Genomic DNA, 21,521 nt, shown 5'->3' on the forward strand with positions numbered 1-21,521 from the left:
AGATGGGATTTTGTGACTCTCTTGGCTCCCACTATTAGCTGAAAAGGAGGGAGGTGTTTTTTTTTTTTTTTTAATAGAGGCTCTCTCCTGTAAAGAAAGTGGGAAACAATAGCTCGCTGTCACTGCCAGCTGATATCTCCCTTTGATCAGCCAAATGAATGTTGCAGGCATTTCTTATAGAAAGGAGATTGCTTATCGATCTATATCAAAATATGCATGCTAATCCCAGACAGCAGAGAGTATTTTCAAGTGGAGTTAATAATCTGATTGCTGTCCTGTCTGGTGCAATTCTCTGAACTCGGAGTTCTAATCAGTCTGGGGTCTTGCAGTCAAATGTACTTTGCTGTTTAAATTTGGATTTGTGGCATTGATTGAGGAGTCCTTGTAAAGGTGTTGACAAATCAAATTGTTTGTTCCAGTAGTGTTTTGCCAGAGATCAAGTCCAGAGTAATACGCAGTGAATTTGTTCATTACGAGTAGGGTGAAAGGAATGATAAAATTCACCTGCATCATTATCACAGACACAGACCCGATGAAAGATATGTTCTTTCTGAAGAAAATGTAGTTTTGTCTGAGCTCGCTTTAAGTATGCCGTGGACATAGTTACACCAAATTCAGAGGGTGTTAAGTGTTTTAAGGGAGATGCTAAAATACCTCTATTTGCAGTTGAACACAAGTTCTCTATTTGGTAAAAACAAAAAGTGAGGAAAAGAGAAAATGGATCCCCAAAGTAGGTAAGAGGAGTTTCAGAACCCTTTAGTCTGGTAGTTGAACACTAAAGGGCATTTAAAGACCATGAAGAGAAATGAAATAGGATATTTATTGCTTTGGTCTTGACGTTGATTGTTTTTCTTCCAAGTCTGGACGGGAGCGGTCTGCCTTGTACGACACGGGTCGTGATCGGGAAAGGTGAGTTAACATCTTTGTTTGGTTTTCAGATACGAGGGGTATCTCTGAAGCTTGTACACAGAGCTCTGTGTTATAGCAGACCGAAGCTGTGTTCCTAGTCAGGAGGGCTGAGATCTAGAAAGGAAGGATTATTTTGTGGGTTTTTTAAGATTCGACAAGGCATCGGCCATTTTGAGAATTTCTCGTTCCTCAACTAGGCCCTTCTAATCTTGAGCGTGTCTTATAAAACCAGATCGAGACAGTCCTTTCTTATTTTTCTGGGACTACTTTCCTCACTATGACACGAAGAATCCTCTCTATGAAGGGTGACGTGCTACGTGAAAAGATGCTATTTCATTAGAGATGATTTCTGCTGTTGTCACCCCTCATATTCTCATTCCTGTTTTGGCGACCCTCGGAATCAGACTTTCCGATCCTGAATATTTCCCTCTTTGGGTCTGGCTTGAGAGTTGGAAGAGAGCAAGCACCTGGGGCATTGGAATCTCACAGTAAGTGCCCAGTAAATGCAATGAAAAATCATCATGTTATAATAAGAAGCACCATGACCTAGTGGAAAGGGCACAGGCCCGAGAGTCAGGTAATCTGGGTTCGAATTCGGATCTGCCATTTGCCTACTGTGAGACCTTGGGCCAGTCACTGAGGCCAGTCAACTTCTCTGGGTCTCAGTTACCTCACCTGTATAATGAGGATTATTTACACTCCTACTTTGGCTGGGACAGGGACAGAGACGATTTCCAACCTGATTAACTTGTATCTACCAGAGTGCTCAGAATAGTGTAGGACACCAAGTGCTTAACAAATATCATATTTAATCATCCTTATTATTATAAAAATGGTATTTGTTAAGAGCTTACCACATGCCAGGAACTGTACTAAGCTCTGGGGTTGATACAAGCTTAGACTGGACACAGTCCTGTCTTACATGGGGCTCACAATTTTACTCCCCATTTTACAAATGAGGTAACTGAGGCACAGAGAAGTTAAGTGACTTGCCCAAGTTCACTCAGAAGACAGGTGGTGGTGTTAGGATTAGAATCCATGTCCTCTGATTCCCAGGCCCATGCTCTTTCAACTAGACCATGCTGCTTCTCATAAAATTATTATTGTACCATTATTTCCCCAATCTGCCCTACTCAAGAAGTTCATTATAGAAAGAATAGGCAAAACATCTCCTATCAATGTCCTTTTTCTCTATAATCCTGGAATTGAAGAGATCTTGGTAGTCACCTTTCTCTGCTCCCTGCCTCTGAATTAACATTTAGTCAGGGGTTCTAATTCCTGCTCCAACACATGTCTGCTATGTGACTTCACTGTGCCTCAGTTCCCTCATCTGTAAAATGGGGACTGAGACTGAGAGTACCACATGGGACAAGGACTGCAACCAACCCGATTTGCTTGTTGCCATCCCAGCACTTAGTACAGTGCCTGGCACAAAGTAAGTGCTTAACAAATGCCACAATCATTATTATTACTTGAACCATTCAGCATAGAGGTGGGAAAGATGCCCATAAATCAATATATTTATAGCACTGAATACCCCACTAAATAGAACTAGAGCAGTCACTCACCCAAGTACCCCCTTTCCCCCCACCTGCTTCTGCAGAAATGCAGGCTCTGTTCCTTATGTGAACAGGAGGAATTCCAAATTGAGCACTCTCCCTTTATAGTTTTCACTTTCTAGACCAAAGAGGTCTTATGCTTTCCATGTATCCATTTGTGGGAACTGCTCCATCCCCAGACCATCTTTATTCAATCAGTCAACGGCATTTATTAAGCATTTACTCTGTGCAGAGCACTGTAATATGCCCTTGGGAGACTAAAACAGTGGGTAGTCACGATCCCCGTCAACGAGGAGCTTAGTCGCCTCCATTTCTAGTACGTCTTTTCTTAGATTTAATGAGTAGAATTGCATGCAGTATTCTAGGCTTTATATAATGGCAGAATTGTCTTTTCTATACCAATGCCAGGAGATGCCCATTACCAGTTTCCTTCTGCCCTAGAGGATTTCTCAAAAATATTTGTCCAGAAAGACTAAAAGCCCTGGGCTTATGGAATGTCACACTGGGAGACATTTACAAAAGGAGAGTGACTATCAGCAAGAAGAAACAGAATAGTTAAATTTGCAATTGAATATATACATATACAGAAGCGTTGAGGGGTTATAAATATATGTGTATAAAAAATAGAGAGAATGCTTCCTTAACATTGGGAAGAGAAGATGAGTTTTTCAATGTTTCAGATTCATTAATTTCTGCTCATTCCATATTCCTTTACTTTTATCTCCAGCCCACCAGAAAATGGTATTTATTGAGCACTTACTAGGTGCACAGCATGGCACTAAGCAATTTGTAGAGTACAACAGTTAGCAGACATTTCCTGTCCACAACAAGCTTACAGGCTAGAAGCACAAGGAATTCCAAGCGCTTAGTTCAGTGCTCTGCACCTAGTAAGCGCTCAATAAATACTATTGAACGAATGAATCAATCACTGAACGTTTACACTTCACATCACCGCACACCTAACTTTCTTACTGGCTTTGCATCAGAGACCGTATCTGGGCAGAAAAATGCTGAAGTGGGTTAATCTTCCAATAGTTTTCATAATAACATTAATGCTAAAAATATATTGTTTTTTCATTTGGCTATTTTTCTAAAGCATTTTTCCTTCAATTGTTTCCTTTTATCTCAAGAACATCCATGTGATGAAAGAAGTAGGTATTACTATCCCCATTTTACAGAAGAGAAGACTGAGCCACAGAACATTAAAAAAACCAAAAACTTACCCTTGGTCATCCAACAGTCCAAGGATAAGAGTTGAGACTCCAACTCAAGTCTCCTGATTCCCAGCCCCAAGCTCATCGCACTAGACAACCCTGTCACTCCAGGTGCATTAAGCATCAATTACTCAGTGTTGCAGTAGAGATATGCCCTATATTTTGGGGGTCTGTTTTGTTTGTTTCAAAGGATATGTTTTCAATTTCCTTCTGAGGTAAGGCACTTGCTGCTTTTCCTTTTCATGAAAAATGTAGTGAGAGTTTTCCAAACGAGGCTGAATTTGGTAAGGAATTAATCACGAGGGACTGGTTAATGAGAAAAAAATTGAATTATCTAATAAAAACACCGTGAAAAGACGTAACCCAAAATAAATATCCAAGAAGAAAGAAATATGAAGCACAAGAGAAAAGGTCCTAGTGTAGAAAACCGCCAAAAGAAGAAAGAGCCAAGAACAAAGTCTAATATTTAACAGAAATAAAAAAATAATAAACAAAAATCCAGATGTCCCCATATGTCCCCAGAGAGGAATAAAGTAGTTTGAAGGGTTTCCTTGAAAACGGTTCTTAAGATAAATATTTTAGGTGTAGTTCCACTTAAAATAGCACTGGAAGGCGGTGGAATGAATTTCAAAACACCCCTAACACTTAAGACCTGTGGAGCTACTGTAAACATGTCAGTTTCAAGCATGAAAGATTTGTAATGGAACCACTGAAAAAGCCATCCACCCTCAACACAAAGGGGCTATCTTAGGGCAGGTCTTGCTACAAGCAGATCAAGTTTAGAGGCGAGAGAAATCACTGGACTCGGACCAGAACCACCCCTGACTGGGTGACTTAAATCTCGTACTGGTCTCAGACCTCTCAAGCCTTGGTCCAGACCGAACGAGGAAGCAGAGTAAAGCCAGGGAGATTTTTATTCTTAAAAAAAAAATAAAGAAAAAAATTCTGGCGTGGCACTTTAGAAACAAATCAATAAGTTGATGGAAGGGACTCAGAAAAGCAAGACGTTAAAAGATGTGTTCCTAGATTTCTCAAACTGGAGGGAACTCGCCTCTAGAGGACCTTTCCACCCTCCTCGGCCCATCCACGGTATCGCTCACTCAAGATTAAAATTGGGCAGCCCTGATCAACAGATAAATGTTACTAGAAGGCATCTATTTGTAACCCAGGTTCTGCGTTCAGTAACGCAAAGCAGTAGGAATGGTAGGTACCCAGCGCTTAGAACAGTGCTCGGCACATAGTAAGCGCTTAAATACCAGAATTATCATTACTGAATGCCCAATGGGTTCAATGCATGAGTGCTAAGCACTCCAGAAAGTAAAACAGACAAGTTTCCTGTTCCCTTCCCACAAGGAACTCAAGTCTAGTGGGGGAGGCAGACATACAAATATGTTAGTAAAATTATGAAAAATCTTCACCTATTCGAGGTCAATTAGCTCATACTTATTGATCTAAGATCTTCCTGAGCTCCAATGGACTAGAGAGGGTTAAAGGTTGTTCGTGAGCAGCCTGAGAATAAATGGGCAACGTGGTTTCATAGGAAACTTGCAGACGCCAGGAGTGGACACTGTACACAGCTTAAGCCCCGTGTTTGTGGATGGGAATATACGAAAGCCCATCTGGCTTAACTGTTTCAATGTTATAAATTAGGAAGACATCAAAAATGTCGCAGTGTCTGAGCCCAAACTGTTGTCTTTCAGCTCCACGTCAGACACGTTTGTTATAGTAAAAATTATGATATTTGTCAAGTGCTTACTACCTGCCAAACGCTGCTCTAAGCCCTGGCACTGTTCAAACTATTCTTCCCCACGTGAAAGAAACGGCAGGCCTCCTGGAAAGGCAGATGGCTGTTGGCATCTCCAACTTGACCCAGAGAGAGTTATATGGTTTACGGGTTTTCTTTTTCAATCTATCTCGTATCTACTCCAGTGCTTAGCGGAGTGCTTAACACACAAGGGCTTCAACAAATACCCTTGCTTTTGTGGGTGCTGGACGTTTTATCTTTTCCATAAATTGCTGTGTGGGGTGTGTCGTGGATGCTCAGAAGAGCAACAACAACGAAAAACTGCCGAAAGGGCAAATAGTTACTCGGGGGCAGAAATGTGAATTCATCGGAGGTGCTAGGGCAGGAGGAAGACCTTGTTGAAGGGGAAGAAAAGGAAACGGGAAATAATGTGTTCTGTGTAAATTATGCTAGAACAATGCAAAGAGGAGAGAGATCAGAGTTTGTTTGAGGAGGGAGGGAGGGAGGAAATGGATGATGGAAAAGAGGAGGAAGGAGGCAGAACATTTCAAGACTCCATCAATTAATAGTATTTACAGAATGCCAACTGCCTGCTGAGTACTGAACTAAGAGTTTACAATAGAGGTAAGACAGACACACAATCTCTTTTCTAATGGGGAGGGAGAGCAATTTACAGATGGGAGGATAAAGAGAATGATGAAAGGAGGGAGAGGTGCCGAGTTAAGTATTTAAATAGGAGAGTATGTAAATTGATATATACAAATGTGCTGCAGATGGGTGTTAGTGTAAACGAGGGCTGAATAAATCGATCAGTGGTCTTTACTGAGCACTTATTGTATGCAGAGCACTGTGCTAAGTGCTGGAGAGAGTACAGTACAACACGGTTGGTAGATATACACCCCAGTTGATTGATTGCTAAGGTGGTGCATGAATCCTGAGGTGATCACTGGGAGGATGTGACTTGAGGTGAAGAACAAATAATCAGGGAAAGCCTCCAGGAGGAGGTGGAATTTCAGGAGGACAGTGAAGATGAATTTGAGGTCTTGCACCAAGGAGGTGCCCAGTTGGTCTTCCCTTTGGGCTGTTTCTGTACACCCAAAGGGCATGGTCACTGCTGCGACAGCAATCATAGTTCTCAGAGGCCACTGTGTGACCTCACTGGAGGCTGTTTCCTCATCAGAAAATTTTCCTCAGAAGCACATTTTGTTTATCAGACCAGATTTCACCCCGAAGCATTCTCACCTCTCCTCCTGTTTTGGGCTTGGCCTGTCGGTCATTGAGAGAAATTCTTAAAGAAACCTCAATGCAGGACAGACTTGTAAGCTAAATCCCCATCAGTCTTCTACTTCAGACTTGCCCCTCCTAAATCGAGAGCCCTTAAACATCTGTCTCCCAGCAAGATTTATTCTATTTTAAACTGAGGTTTTCAAACAACTTGCTATCTTAATTTTAGCAGTTGAGTCCCTTTGTGTGCTAACAATACAAAACATGCAAATGAGCTACCACTTTGCTTTCGAGCAAAAATGTTTCTGTGCAAACACTTGATTTTATAACGCACTTCACAGCTTTTTTCCCCTAATTAGTTGTTAAATCTATATTTGACTTTGACTAAACTGTTCTATGGCAAAAGCCTGTTTTTCTTGCTTCTCCATTTTGTCTAGCCTGCATTCATCCTAGGGAAGATCTGCTTGTGCAGCAATTCAGTTCCATCTCCTGGATTTTGATGAAGATGATCCCTGATGCCAAACGACGCTTCGGAAAGCGTCGGTCTGTATTGGTCGGGCTGTCTTCCGGCATTTATGCTTTCTGAAAAGTCTTGGGGCTGTGACATTGAATCTAACAATAATAACTGGGGAATTTGTTAAGCGCTCGTGAAGAGAAGCAGCATGGCCTCGCGGATAGAGCGAGGGCTTGGGAATCAGAAGGATGTAGGTTTTGATCCCAGGTCCGCCACTTGTCTGCTGTGTGATCTTAGGCAACTCACTTCACTGTGCCTCAGTCACCTCATATGTTAAAAGGAATTTAAAGATTGAGTTAGTTTTCTTATGGGACATTCTACGGAACGTGCGTTGTAAATATCGTAATTTACATAAATCACTTGAGTCTCCCCTCCACCTGTAGACTTACCCACAGGATTCACCACCAGAGTAACCTCTTTATCCCAAAAGGGGACTTCAGAAAGGGAACTGTCTACGTCCGTGTGACATTTTTAAAAGCAAATTAAAGGCTCACTTCGACCAGACACTTCGTTGTCATTGCAGCCAAAGCCTAGACAATGAAGCTTGTTCAATTGGCTGCTGGTGTAGATACGATGAGATGATTTCAGTTTATTGGCTAATAATGTGGGGGTCGAGGCTTGTGTAGACATGCCCTGAAGTGGCTTATAAAATTAGACCTTATAACAATGCTCAGTAGGGTACTGAGAGCAAATGTAAACATGACAAATACAGATGAAATTTTGGTACAAAAGAAATTCACAGGGTGTCAAAATCACTTATGTGGTTGAGAAATTTGTTCTAATGGAATTAGGCGTTACATTCCCTTTTGCTCTCTGCCTTAACCCTAGAGACTACAGGCAGAACAACTCATCCCTTCTTAGTCCTCAAGCCACCAGTTGACCAGAAGGGACTTCCATTTCTGAAATGTCACATTTCATTGTGAAGAACGGTATCCAGGGACCGAGTGACCAAAGCAAAGAATGTCCTCAAATTCACACAGAAAACACTGTTAGTTGAAACAAACATTACTAAGCCTCTATGGATGTCGCATGATGAGATGACCCTTGAATTTGGCAGTAGGAAATCAAGTACAAGGCACCTTGAATATCGTTTCAAAGTGCAGTGTGTAAATTTTGCAGAACTCTACCAGTGACTAATCTCATTCCGTTGCAGACTTCCACTTTTGTAAATAAAGCAGGGGAGTTGGTTTTATCAAAGGAAAGCTCCCCAACACTTTGTCCTTCACACACTCAAAGTGCCTACCCCAAATCAAGTACTTTGCAAGACTGAATCAAGGACTTGCAGATAGGAGGGCTCATGGTACTTAAAATTGTCAGCCAATCCATGTTATTTTAGTGGTGACGGTGTTCAGAGTACTGTACTAAGCACTTGGGAGAGTACAATATGACAGAGCTGGTAGACATGTTCCCCGTGCATAAGGACCATACAATCTAGAGAATTTTCCCAACTAGTCCTCACAAGACCTGGCTGATTTCTAACCCCTGAAGCCTGAGAGCTGATCACGTTTTAAGAATAATCAAGGGTCTTTTCTCAGTTCAGATGTACGTCACCCATTGAGCTAGTCAATCTACAAATGGCATTTATTGACCACCTCCTGGCTGCAGAGCACTGTACTAAACACTTGGTAGAGCATTAGTAGAATTAGAAGATGCGATCCTGCCCTAGAGGAACTCAGACTCTGGTGAAGGAGGGAGACGCTGGAATAAACTATGGATGGGGTAGCTACAGAGTAGTTTGGATTTTGCTACTCGGGTGCCATTTTAGCTCGGGGGGGACAGCTGCAGGCTTCTAGACTAAGGAGGCTCCCCTAGAATTGTCTCTGAGTATCTTTGTTCAATGGACAGTCAGCCTTGAGGAGGGCAGGGGAGAGCAGTCTTAGATTTACCTGACATAATCTCCAAACCAAGATACGAAAGCTTTGCTGATCTTGAAGAAAGCACTCCTGCTCTCCTGAAGCTGCTGGAACTCAGATTCATATCTCAGGTCACCAGCTAATGTACTTTTCTAAACCATAATAAAGTACATTCAGGTTGAAGCCCCCTCTGAAGAAAGTTCATTTTATAGTAGCAATTTTAGAAGTAGTTCTGGCATTTTTTGAACAACCATCGGTTGCAATGCTCGGTATTAGATTCTTGGGAAAGTATCAAAAAATCAGACACGTGGTCCCTCTGCACTACAAGAATGCAAATTATTGTATGTTTTTGAGAACCAAACACACGGACAGATGAAAGGGAGCTGGTGTCAAAACTCCAGTCCACAAGTGAAGCGATCTGGGTTGTTGCCTAAATGACCTTAGGTCAGTCATTCAACCTCTGGGGGTCTTTCGTTCCACCATCTGCCCCAGGGGGTGATAAACATTTCAATCAATCAATCGCACTTATGGAGTGGTGTATGCAGAGCACTCTATTAAGCGATTGAGAGAAGATGGTAATAACTGAGTTGGTAGACATGTTCCCTGCCCCTTAGGAACTTTGTGAGGATGAAGAGCGAATATTTGTGAACTCTCTGGGAGCTTTTCAGAGGACACCAATATCACTGCCACTTTTCTCTTTTTGGGAGGTGAACTGGCCTGTCTTTCCACTAGGCTAAGCTGCTTTTCTCCATCCTATTTTAAGGGGTGGAACACAGAGATCAAACTCAAAGCACACACTGGGCTGTTGGGGTCAGAGCTGAAAATTTCATCCGACATTAAGTTCCGCCTCTGCCTCGCCGGAAGAGAGAACTGGACCCTCTCTGTCCCAAGACGAGGCTGAATTATGACCCAGATTTGCCCAGTTCGGCTTGGCCTCCGCACGGATGATCCCACCTAGCTACCGCTGTAAACTGGAAGTCGGCCAGGAAGTTAAAGTCTCGCGTCGGGGGGGAGGAATTTGTGAGAACCATCCTGCCGGGTTCCATAAAACCATGCCCTCCGAACAGCTTCTGAGGTTCCAGGACTTTTTCATTATGCGTAAGGTGGAAAACTCCCCTAGACAATGAGAACCCTCTTAATTGCAGCCCGGGTGTAAATACGGAAGACAGGGTCACCAGGAAAATCCAAGCCATTTGTTCATTATTTAATTCGTTTGCCCAAGAGACTTCACCTCTGAGGTAGCATCTGTTTTTCATTGAAATCCTCCTTTTCCCTAATTGTACAGCTGGGGAGATTAAGGAACAAGGGGGTTAAGTGAGTTTCCCAAGGTCACAGGCCTAGCCCGGGTTAGAGCCCAGCTCTCTCCGCAAGCTCGGCTTTGGGCTTTCGGGTGCGGACCACACTCATTGCCTCTCGTGCTCCGGTTGAGACCCTATAAATAAGAAATGAATTACCCTTTCATGTTCTCGCTCTCCTCCTTCTGATTCTCATTAATGGTAGGGCGTGGAGGCTGCAGGAGGTTCCGGACCAGAGAGTGGATGGGGAAAGTGTCGTGGAGAGATTCTGTTTCAAACTGGTGCTCTGGAATTCTTTGTTTAATGGGCTTCTCGGGCACCAGGAAAACCGAAATGGAGTAAACCACCGGCCTCCTCTGAGACAGGTCCCCCGCGGGAGCCAGACGCATCCCCCCGGAAGTGGAAGCTGAGGGAGAATCAGAGTCAAGATTCAGCAGGATGGGCTTAAGGAAGATGTTTTTGAGAGTCAGGAGGTCATATTTATGGAGGGCTTACCTCTTGCAGAGCAATGTACTAAGCACTTGGGAGAGTACAATATAACAGACACCTTCCCTGCCCACAAGGAGCTTACAGTCTAGCGTGGGAGACATATTAATAAAAATAAGTTACAGATATGCACATAAATGCTGTGGGACTGGGAGTGGGAATGTATGAAAGGAACAAGTCAGGGTGGTGCAAAAAGGATTGGGAGAAGAGGAGAGGAGACGGGCCTTCGATAGCGCTTTGAAGTGAAGGGGAAGAGTAATTGTCTGTTGGATTTGAGGAGGGAGGGGAGTTCCACGCCAGAGACCGGATGTGGGTGAGAGTTCGGCTGTACCAGATCCAGGTACAGTGAGAAGATTAGCATTAGGGGAGCGAAGTGTGCAGGCTGGGTTGTAGTAGGAGAGTAGTGAGATGAGGTAGGAGAGGGAGAACAGTTGAGCAGGAGCAAATCCACTTCCAAATCAAGCGATCAATCCCAGGTATTTATTGAGCGCTTAATGTTTGCAGGGCACTTACAGACTTCGGGAAAGTACGGTACAATAGAGCTGGTAAGACACGATCCCTGCCCTCCAAGAGCTTGCAATCTAATGGAGGTGTCCTCCTTGGAAGTCTTTAAAAACAGAAGACATCTCCTCACCCCACCCTGTGTTTAAGGTGCAGTTGGATCTGAAGCAAGGGGGTGGACTAGATAACAATACTGATTGGGATATTATTAGTAGTAATAATACCTTGCGATTTAGAGTCCTTTTTATTTAATCTGAAGCAGTTTCTAATTGATTTTCTTATTTTCCTCTCACTTATGAAGAGGCAGATACTAATCCCCATTTTTCAGATGAAGACACTGAGGCACAGAGAGGTAACATGAGGGGCCCGAAGCCAAATAGATAGTGGTATAGCTGGGTGTTGGACGCTGCTCTCCTGCCTACCGTCTAGGGAAGCAGCATGGCGTAGTGGATAGAGCATAGGCCTGGGAGTCAGAGAAGGTCATGAGTTCATTCATTCATTCATTCAATAGTATTTATTGAGCGCTTACTATGTGCAGAGCACTGTACTAAGCGCTTGGGATGAACAAGTCGGCAACAGATAGAGACAGTCCCTGCCGTTTGACGGGCTTACGGTCTAATCGGGGGAGACGGACAGATGAGAACAATGGCAATAAACAGAGTCAAGGGGAAGGTCTAATCCTGGCTCTGCCACGTGTCTACTGTGTGATCTTGTGCAAGTCACTTCACTGGGCCTCAGTTCCCTCATTTGTAAAATGGGGATTGAAACTGTGAGCCCCATGTGGGACAGGGACTGTGTCCAACCCAATTGGCTTGTATCCACCCCAGAATTTAGTACAGGGCCTGTCACATGATAAGCGCTTAACAAATACCATCATCATTATTACTATTATTATTAGTCAGACTTGTGGCTCTTTCCACTACCCAGTGCTGAGATAACGACCCATGGGCCTCTTGAAACCCAGGGTTTCTCTAGCCTCACTGATTCAGTATGGAAGGACGAAATTATCTTCAATCTGGCAGCCAAGCAGATCAGGTAGAGGAAAATAAGGTTTTTCTGTTGGGACTGAGGTCTAGCCTTTCCCGGGGGCAGATGTTATCAGGCAATCCAAAGGGGCTAAAGAGATCTTTCATTTCTCAGAAGCTTTCCCATCTCCGCCATTCTCGGGCTGTCTGTGGGATCGTTTGGGGATTTTTTTCAAGCCTGCCTTCCTGGTATGTTTTAACAGTAGTAGAATAATAATGTTGGTATTTGTTAAGCGCTTACTATGTGCCGAGCACTGTTTTAAGCACTGGGGTAGACATAGGGGAATCAGGTTGTCCCACGTGGGGCTCACAGTCTTAATCCCCATTTTACAGATGAGGGAACTGAGGCACGGAGAAGTTAAGTGACTCGCCCACAGTCACACAGCCGACAAGTGGCAGAGCTGGGATTCGAACTCATGAGCCCTGACTCCAAAGCCCGTGCTCTTTCCACTGAGCCACGCTGCTAGAAGAGATACTGACAGAGAAAGACCAACGGAGAGAGCGAGAGACACCGAGAGAGAGAGACCAACAGAGAAAACAAGACACCAGAAAGAGAGAGAGATACGTAGCTGCTACAATCCACGTCAGGGGATGGAGACACTATTCCCAAACAGGCCCAGGTGCAGAATCAGACAGACAAATCTAGGGTAGGAAGGTAAGTGGAGAACTCCTTTCTGGACCACATTTCTCCTTGGATTAGTCCACTCCAAACCAATCTGCTCTTTGCTCCCATCCAGAGGCTGGAGAGAGGCTCCCCTCGTGAAAAATGAGATATTGGTTTTTTTTGATAAAATTGGTATCCGTTAAGCACTTTCCACCTGCCAAGCACCACACTAAGCACTGGGGTAGATAAATTATAATCAGGTTGGACACAGTCCCTGACTCACGTGGAACTCACGGTCTGACGGGGAGGGGGAAGAAAATGTATTAAATTCCCATTTTACAGGTGAGGAAACAGAGAAGTGAAATGATTTATCCAAGATCATACTGCAGGTAATCACGCTTTCAGTGGAATTTATTGAGCGCTTACTTGGTGCAGAGGACTATACTAAGCACTTGGAAGAGTATAATACAACAGAGCTGGTAGACACATTCCCTGCCCCCAACAAGCCAAAGCTGGTATTTAAATCAAGGTTCTCTGATTTCCAGGCCCACATTTTGTCCTCTAGGCCATGCTGGTTCCCAGATACAAACCACTAACAGACGAGAACATGCTGTTACAGGTTAAGTCCACTCACCATCGACCTAAAGAGATCAGCTTCATGCCCATCTCAAGACCATCTCTCCTCCTACTTCAACTGTGAGCCATAAATTGGACAGGGAGCGTATCCAACCCCATTGCTTAATATTGTGATTCACGCAGTCAGCACTAATACAAAAATACTAATGATGACAATAATAATAATACTGCATCTAACCTGCCTTTCAATAAAAAGGAATTTCATCACAGATGCAGTAGGGTCTCGCTTATAGCCAACTCAATCCTGGAGTCAGCCCATAACGACAGTCCTCGGACAATAGGCGCAACCTATTCATGAAAAATATGTATGTCAAGTTGAAAGGAAGTGAGATGGAACCAATCTTCTCACATCAACAATAGTAGTAATAAGTACTGAGCACTTAATGAATGCAACGCATTGCCAGGTAGAATCGTGATCCATATACCCTATTTTTTAATCCAAGCTAAACCCCACTTTGTACTCCATCTTAGACAAGTTGCACATTTATATTAATGCATTTCTGTTGAATCAGAAATTATCGATTCTAGGGTAACCAGCTTGCACTTCACTGTAAGTAAAATGGGCGAGCCAACCCTTCCTGTTGAATCCATCAGATTATCAGCTAAGTAACACTCCATCCCCCTTAATTCCACCCTTCAGCATCTTCCACTCCGAACGCTGTCTTCTGTAAATTTTCCCTCCCTATTCTCCATTTCTCTCAGGCTCCCTTCCATCCTCCAAGGCATGGATGAAGCACTGAACTGTAGACTTTAAACATAGCTGGGGCCATAAAGGAAGCTAGCATCATAAAGGTGAATCGGATGTGTTGTAAAGCTGGAAAGGGGGAAATTTAGAAAACCGGCAAGCGCTGTTTGTTGCTACTTGATACCTCAGGCGTTGAGGATCTTCTGTCTGTACAGCTGCTGCTGAAGGGGCCAGGGTGTGGACCCAATCTCTCCGGGGAAGAGATTTTTCCCTTACATCACTAAACGTTGAGGGGGACACGGGAGAGACCCTTCAGTAAATATTTGATGAAGTTTGGAGCGCTGAAGGAAAAGGTTGGGTTGCATTTGAACCCGTCTCTTAGCAGAGCGAGTAGGATTATTAAACCCATCCATTATGGTGGACAGTTGGGGTCCACGGGGTGCAGGGGGCGGCCCTCCATTTTGGCCTCCGGAGAGCTAGCCTCAGCGAGCATGAGGCAAGCGCCTGACCCGCGCTCCCCTCCCCCCCGAGAGGTCACCCCTCTTGGCTCTCAGGCAGTATTCCATTTCTCGCTGAGTTCAGCTGACGCACCATTTCGATGATCTCACCTCCACCATTTCCTTTGTGTCTTTTCGCTTTACCAAGCCTAGGTGACTCTTCATAACCCAAACCTGAGGAGCAGATAGGCACGGATAATACAAAGGCACAGATAATACAAAACTGGTAGGTCAGGCATCTGTTTGGACCTTAGTGGAAAGCAGCTCCAAGAACCTGGAGAGAGCCTCAACCAGCAACTATGGAAACCAAAAAAGTTAAGACAGAGAGGGGTTTCAGGGTCTCAGCTAGGGAGAGCTTATAACCTTCCTGTGGTCAATCTATACCGGACGATCAACTCAAACAAAAAACAAAAAAGAGATGACTGAAGATCCAAATAAACAACTTAAGCTGGGGTAGATACAAACCTATCAGATTGGAGCCAGACCGTGCCCCACATGGGACTCACGGCCTTAATCCCCATTTTTAAGATGAGGTCACTGAGGCACAGAAGAGCTAAGAGACTTGCCCGAAGCCGCACAGACAAGTGGTAGAGTTGGAATTAGAACCCAGATCCTTCTGACTCCCAGGTTCATGCTCTATCCACTAGAACACATTTCTTCCTTTGTAACTTCCAACAGCTCTTAGCACAGCACTCCACACCCCCCCGAATGCTCACTGTAGGTGATTGTTGGTGAGGTAAGAGGAAAGTGACTCTTAGTAGAGCGCTTAGTACAGTCCTCTGCACACAGTAAGCACTTAAATACCATTAACTGATCATTAAGGCAAAACCAGTCTTAAGAAAACATCCACAGAAAGGTTTGTTGTTTTTCGGATAGGGGAGACGTGAACACATTTTAAGGCAGAGAGGACGGACCCATCAGAGAGAGAGAGAGAGCAATTGAAGATGACAGCCGGAGAAGGAAGGCGAGTAGGGGCAGTTGTTTTTAGGAAGTGATAAGAGATGGGGCTGGAGTCAGAGGGAGTATATTTTGAAAGCAGTCGGGAGATAGAGAGGTGGCTGAGAAGGATGATATGTGGAAGTAAAGACAAGCTGGGGAAAGTTTAGGATGCTCACTCATGATGTTTCAATTCTCTCAACAAGGGGGTAGGCAAGATGAACAAGGGAGGGCACTGGGGCCGTCAGGTGAGAGTTAAAGTTCCGTAATAATGATGAGGGCAACAAGCATGGGAGTCACTGAGGGATGAACAGTAACAGTGATAGAGTGATAGAGAGGGCACAGTAAATTTGACGTAGCTGATGTCCAACTGGTCCCTGGGTTTCTACCACCAGCACTCTGCAGCCCAAGCGTAGGAGCCGAGGAAGTGGGATGTGGAGGTGAGCCAGAGAGGGGGTGCTGGGATGAGATCAGAAGAGGCACAAGGGATAAGGGATTTGAGATTATTCTAAGTACTCTGTGCACTTCTGATGGGATACTCCATTGGTTAATAAGGAGCCCAGAGGATTTTTTAAAACGGTATTTAAGTACTTACTATATGTCAAGCAGTGTACATTACTGGGATAGATACGAGCTAATCAGGTCAGACACTGTCCATGTCCCATTTGGGGCTCCCAAGCTTAATCTCTCCTTTATAAGTGAGGTAACTGAGGCATAGAGAAGTCAAGTGACTGACCATGGTTACACAGCAGACAAGTGGCAGAATCAGAACCAGAACCTAGGTCCTTCTGACTTCCAGCTTCGTTCTCTAGCCACTAGACCATGCTGCTTCTCTGCCCAAACTCCTTTGGGCAGCCCTACGGGGAACATTCCTCCCACTGTTTGGGGGAGAGAAGATGTCAGATCGTACATCTCCAGCCCAGACAGGTCAGACTGGAGGAAAAACACACTGAATCAAGAGCTCTTCCATTATTTTTGACATTGATTTGTCATTAGGAAAATGTATTAGCATCCAAATTAAATTGATTTGACCAATCATTAATTCATGTGGTAGATCCCCTACTTCTGTTTGTCCTTCCCACACTGATTCACGCCGGTGTTAACCAACAGATGAAAGGGAAGATATTATTTTAAGCTCTTCCCACTCCCTCCCTGCCCCACCACCAACTCAAGGGGCATAAATTTGGCTTATTGTGGTTTTCAGTCCTCAATAGCCCTAAGCCTCCAGGTTGGTATGGAAGGGATCCAGCTCTCCTCAAATGTAGGGTTATGCCCTTGCAAAACCACATGTTATGGAATACCAGTACTGTAGTACTCTTCTTTCCCACGCCGTATGTCGGTGACCAGACTGTGGATCTTCAGCTGAGTGGTCGGTCCAACATTAGTGAAAATGGACAGTGAAAACATGCATTCTAACCACATACAGCATGTTTCAAGGGAAGGAATAGATGATACTTTGAGATGGATCATTCAGAAATGTTGCGCTGACTGACATCCGCTTTCTAGTCAGCGCCTCGGAGAGGTGCCTCCCCCCATCTTCCTTTTGTCCATTTTCTACCATATTTCTTTCCTGCTCTTTAGGACAGAAGAGAGGCAGTTGGCCTTGGCCTGGTCTTCCAAATCTGGGAGTCGAACACAGCTGGACCAGGATCCAATTTTTTTGTCAATGGTAATTATTAATATATATTATTACCCTTTTAATTTTGTTAATGAGATGTACATCACCTTGATTCTATTTATTGCTATTGTTTTAATGAGATGTACATCCCTTTGATTCTATTTATTGCTATTGTTTTTGTCTGACTGTCTCCCCCGATTAGACCGTAAGCCCGTCAATGGGCAGGGACTGTCTTTATCTGTTGCCGATCTGTACATTCCAAGCACTTAATACAGTGCTCTGCACATAGTAAGTGCTCAATAAATACTACTGAATGAACGAATAAATACTAGGCACTGTATTCAGCACTGGGGTAGATACAAGTTAATCAGGTTGGACACTGTCCATGTCTCACGTGGGAGCCCACAGAATTAATCCCCATTTTACAGATGAAGTAACTGAAGCACAGAGCAGTTAAGTGACTTGCCCATGGTACTAGAACCCAGGACCTTCATATTCCCAGGCCCACGCTCTAACCACTAATCACGCTGCTTCTCATCCAAACTGATACTGCATTTTAAATTTCCCTAATCAGATTGGTAGGATCAAGATCTTTCTAACGCTCACCCTGGAGAAAGAGGAATCTTGCTCAAGTGCCAGGACCCTCATGGGGAAGAAAATCCCTAATATTTTTTGAAAGAAGCTCTGCTCCCCCTGTACACTACGTTTCCCTTCTGCCCACACATACCAAACGAAACGCAAGCTGAGAACTGATGGGGATGTGTTTTTCTGTCTACAGATCAGGTAGAAATCATCTCTGCCTGTGTCACCTGCTCAGAGGACTCTATTTCAGACTTCATGCCCAGGTGACATTTGGCTGAATGAGATGGGTGAAGGGAGGAGCTGTGGAAAGGAGCAGGAAAAAGGGGATGGAATGAGGAAGTCCACCAGCCTGGAGCTGTCAGGGAAGAAAAGTGTCAGAACCCAACAGGGGGAAAGCCAGCTATTGGTAGGAGAGGCTGGGGAAGGGCCTGTCATGGAGGGCAGTGTCAAGTGTCCAGACCGCAAGCACCTACCAGGCATTTGTCCTAGTTACCATTAAATTCCAGTGCCTCATCTCACCTGATCCTTCAAAGTAGCTTCTAATCAAATAACACTCTCACGGGGCTTGGTTCTGCCTAAGTGATTTAAGAAAAACTGAAGGAAAAAAAAAAAGGATCAATAAGAAGAATTGTGGTATTTGTTAAGCTCTTACTATGTGCCGGACACTGTACTAAGCGCTGAGATGGATACAAGCATAGGGTTGGACGCAGTCCCTGTCCCACGTGGTATTACTAGCTACCAGATTAGAACCCAGAAAAGCCAGGCTCTCATCTGTCTCTTTAAAATCACTCGTTTCAGCAGGGAGCAGAAGGAAACTGGAGGATTGGCACTTTAATCCCAACAAGATTCCTCTTAGGAGTGGATCCAACCTGCTGTTTCTGGTGGCAAACCAAATGGATTTCCCAGCAATTTTGAAACAGATCAGTAGTATTTATTGAGTTTGCAGAATACTGAACTAAGCACTTGGGAGAGTATAATAGAGGTAGTAGATACAATTCCTGACCACAGGGAGCTGACAATCATGCAGGTTCTTACTCAACCAGTCAACACCAAACAGAAGTTAACAGCTGGAAACCCCAGATTCTCTAGCACCAATTCAGAAGCATCCTTAATTTCGGTCATTTCCCTCTGGACGGTGTTTTGTGTGTATAATTTCTGGTCTGGCCAGTAACAACGACTGGGCTGCTTCATTTTAGTCTTTAATTATGAACTGAAGGATGTACCACAAAATGAATATTTGAAATGTCTAGACAACCAGTTATCAGAGTATGATAATTTACTTGAAACATTTGAAGTTGTATGAGAAGTCAAGTTTTTCCACCTTCAGCAGTTAGTTTCTCTCTTTCAAAACCTTGTCACTTCTGAAGCAATACTTTGTGTCTTAGATAACAAAAATAAACATTTCATCAACTCTGAAGTAGAAATTACCAACGAACCCAGAGAAGTCAAACATCAACCTAGTTACAGCTATCATTTTTCGGGACAGGATCCCTGTAGAAGGTAGAAAAGACTAACTCGACGCCTTCTTCCTCGAGTTTTTCTTTCTAGTAAAGTATGTGGTTTGGGAGGTACCTATCGCTCTAAAGGAGCAGACGAAGATTTAAACTAGGAAGTTTATTCCTAGCTATTTCAAAAATATCAGGTTATTCCCTCAAGTTTTTTGGGTGTCTGCCATTTTCTGCTAGTCTGAGCCATTCAAAAATTGCAGTATAACTGATTTATTTATGGGAAAAACTGGTTCTTTAAACTCTGCATGGTGTGAGAACTAGCATATGACCTGCCTCTGCTCTCAGCTTCTTCCTGGCAGTAAAAGGAATTCCTTCAGAACTTAAGGTTTCCCCACAGGAAAAAAAAAAAATTAAAAAAACCCAAAATGTTTCTCAAGCAGATGATCTTTTATTTAAAACAAATCACACTTAAGAAACCTCATTGTGTGATTCCCATGTCATTTCCTTGAAATCAATGAAATGTCATGTCTTTGGGTATTTAATGAATATTGAATAATATAACATTTATAATGACCATCTTTAATTGCCATAGCTCTAATTAAAGGTGATATCTGATTGCATGCATGCATTTAAAAAAACCCACATAATTGTCTTGTGGAATCCACTGAATAGATTTAGAATCTTCAATAACAAAATTACATTAATAGCATATGCTATTAAATATGATTGATAGCAAAATTGGACCCCTACCGGTTCCCCACCACACAAAAGCATACGCAGCTTTTGAAGATGGTACCAGGAGTGTCAACAACAGTGCAGAGAAGGGGGAAAAAAAAAGCAGACTGGCATTCTGTAGGTCTCTGGAGAACTAAAGGAAAGGAATCTGGGATAGGGAAGGCTAAACTAGCTTTTGCTTTAACAAAGGGTCTTGTGGTTTTGCCCCTCTTCCACAGATACGGCCTTTTTGTATTCTGAACAATCAGTGGTATTTATTGTGAGCTTGAACAAGTCACTTAACTTCTCTGTGCTTCTGTTTCTTCACCTGTAAAATGGGGATTTGAAACTCGATACCTATTCTGTCTCCTTCCCAGATTGTGAGACTGTGTGGGATAGGGACTCTATCTGCTCTGTTGATCTTAGTTCTATTTTAGGGCTTAGAACAGTGCATGACATAGTAAGCAGTGAATACCATTATTATTATTGGTGTTAATAATAATAATGGTATTTATTAAACCCTTACAATAATAATTGGTGCTAATAATAAAAATAATGGTATTTATTAAGCCCTTACTATGTGCCAAGCACTGTTCTAGGAGAAGCAGCGTGGCTCAGTGGAAAGAGCACGGGCTTCGGAGTCAGAGGTCATGAGTTCGACTCCCAGCTCTGCCACTTGTCAGCTGGGTGACTGTGGGCAAGTCACTTAACTTCTCTGTGCCTCAGTTCCCTCATCTGTAAAATGGGGATTAAAAGTGTGTGAGCCCCACATGGGACAACCTGATGACCCTGTATCTCCCCCAGCGCTTAGAACAGTGCTCGGCACCTAGTAAGCGCTTAACAAATACCGACATTATTATTATTCTAAGTGCTGGGGTAAATACAAGGTAATCAGTTTGTCCCACATGGGGTTTCACAGTCTTAATCCTCATTTTACAGATGAGGTAACTGAGGCCCTGAGTAGTTAAGTGGCTTGCCCAAGGTCACCCAGGAGACAAGTGGTGGTGCCAGGATTAGAACCCAGATCCTCGGACTCCCAAGGCCGTGCTCTTTCCATTAAGCCACAGTGTTCTTTTCTTCACAGCCAGTTGGACCTCAGCCAACCTCTTCTGATTTTAAACTCAAGTGGGAAAAGGAATTTGGTTTTTTGAGTCAAATAAAGCGAAGAGTTACCTCTCTGTAATTTCCCATAAGAAGCAACAAGCCTCCACAGCCCTCTCAACTGCCTCCTGCCCCCAACCGGTCAGAACAGGTCGGGACCAGAAATTCATTGCCCTTGGTCTGATTCCCCCTTAGGTTAGCCAGGATTTCTCCTCAAGGTAAAAACTTGGAAAGTCAAAGAGCCTTTGAATGAATTAACACATCCTTCCTGAGTGGGCAATCAACACCTTCCCCTGAATTCCTTCTGGAAAAAGTTTCACTTCTGCACTATCCTGCTATGAGCTAATGCAGAATCCAATGAAAATGGCCCCCAAGC

General features: G+C 43.7%; 1 long non-coding RNA gene across 1 annotated transcript; it reads left to right on the forward strand.

Moving 5' to 3' along the window:
- Nucleotides 1–512: 512 nt before the first annotated feature.
- Nucleotides 513–17,351, forward strand: LOC114815091. The gene is made up of 3 exons (XR_003762871.2): nt 513–734; nt 860–909; nt 17,264–17,351. It is a non-coding gene; the product is annotated as an uncharacterized LOC114815091 (long non-coding RNA).
- The last annotated feature ends 4,170 nt before the right edge of the window (nt 17,352–21,521 follow it).

Source organism: Ornithorhynchus anatinus, chromosome 11 (assembly GCF_004115215.2).
Source record: "Ornithorhynchus anatinus isolate Pmale09 chromosome 11, mOrnAna1.pri.v4, whole genome shotgun sequence".
Lineage (NCBI taxonomy): Eukaryota > Metazoa > Chordata > Mammalia > Monotremata > Ornithorhynchidae > Ornithorhynchus > Ornithorhynchus anatinus.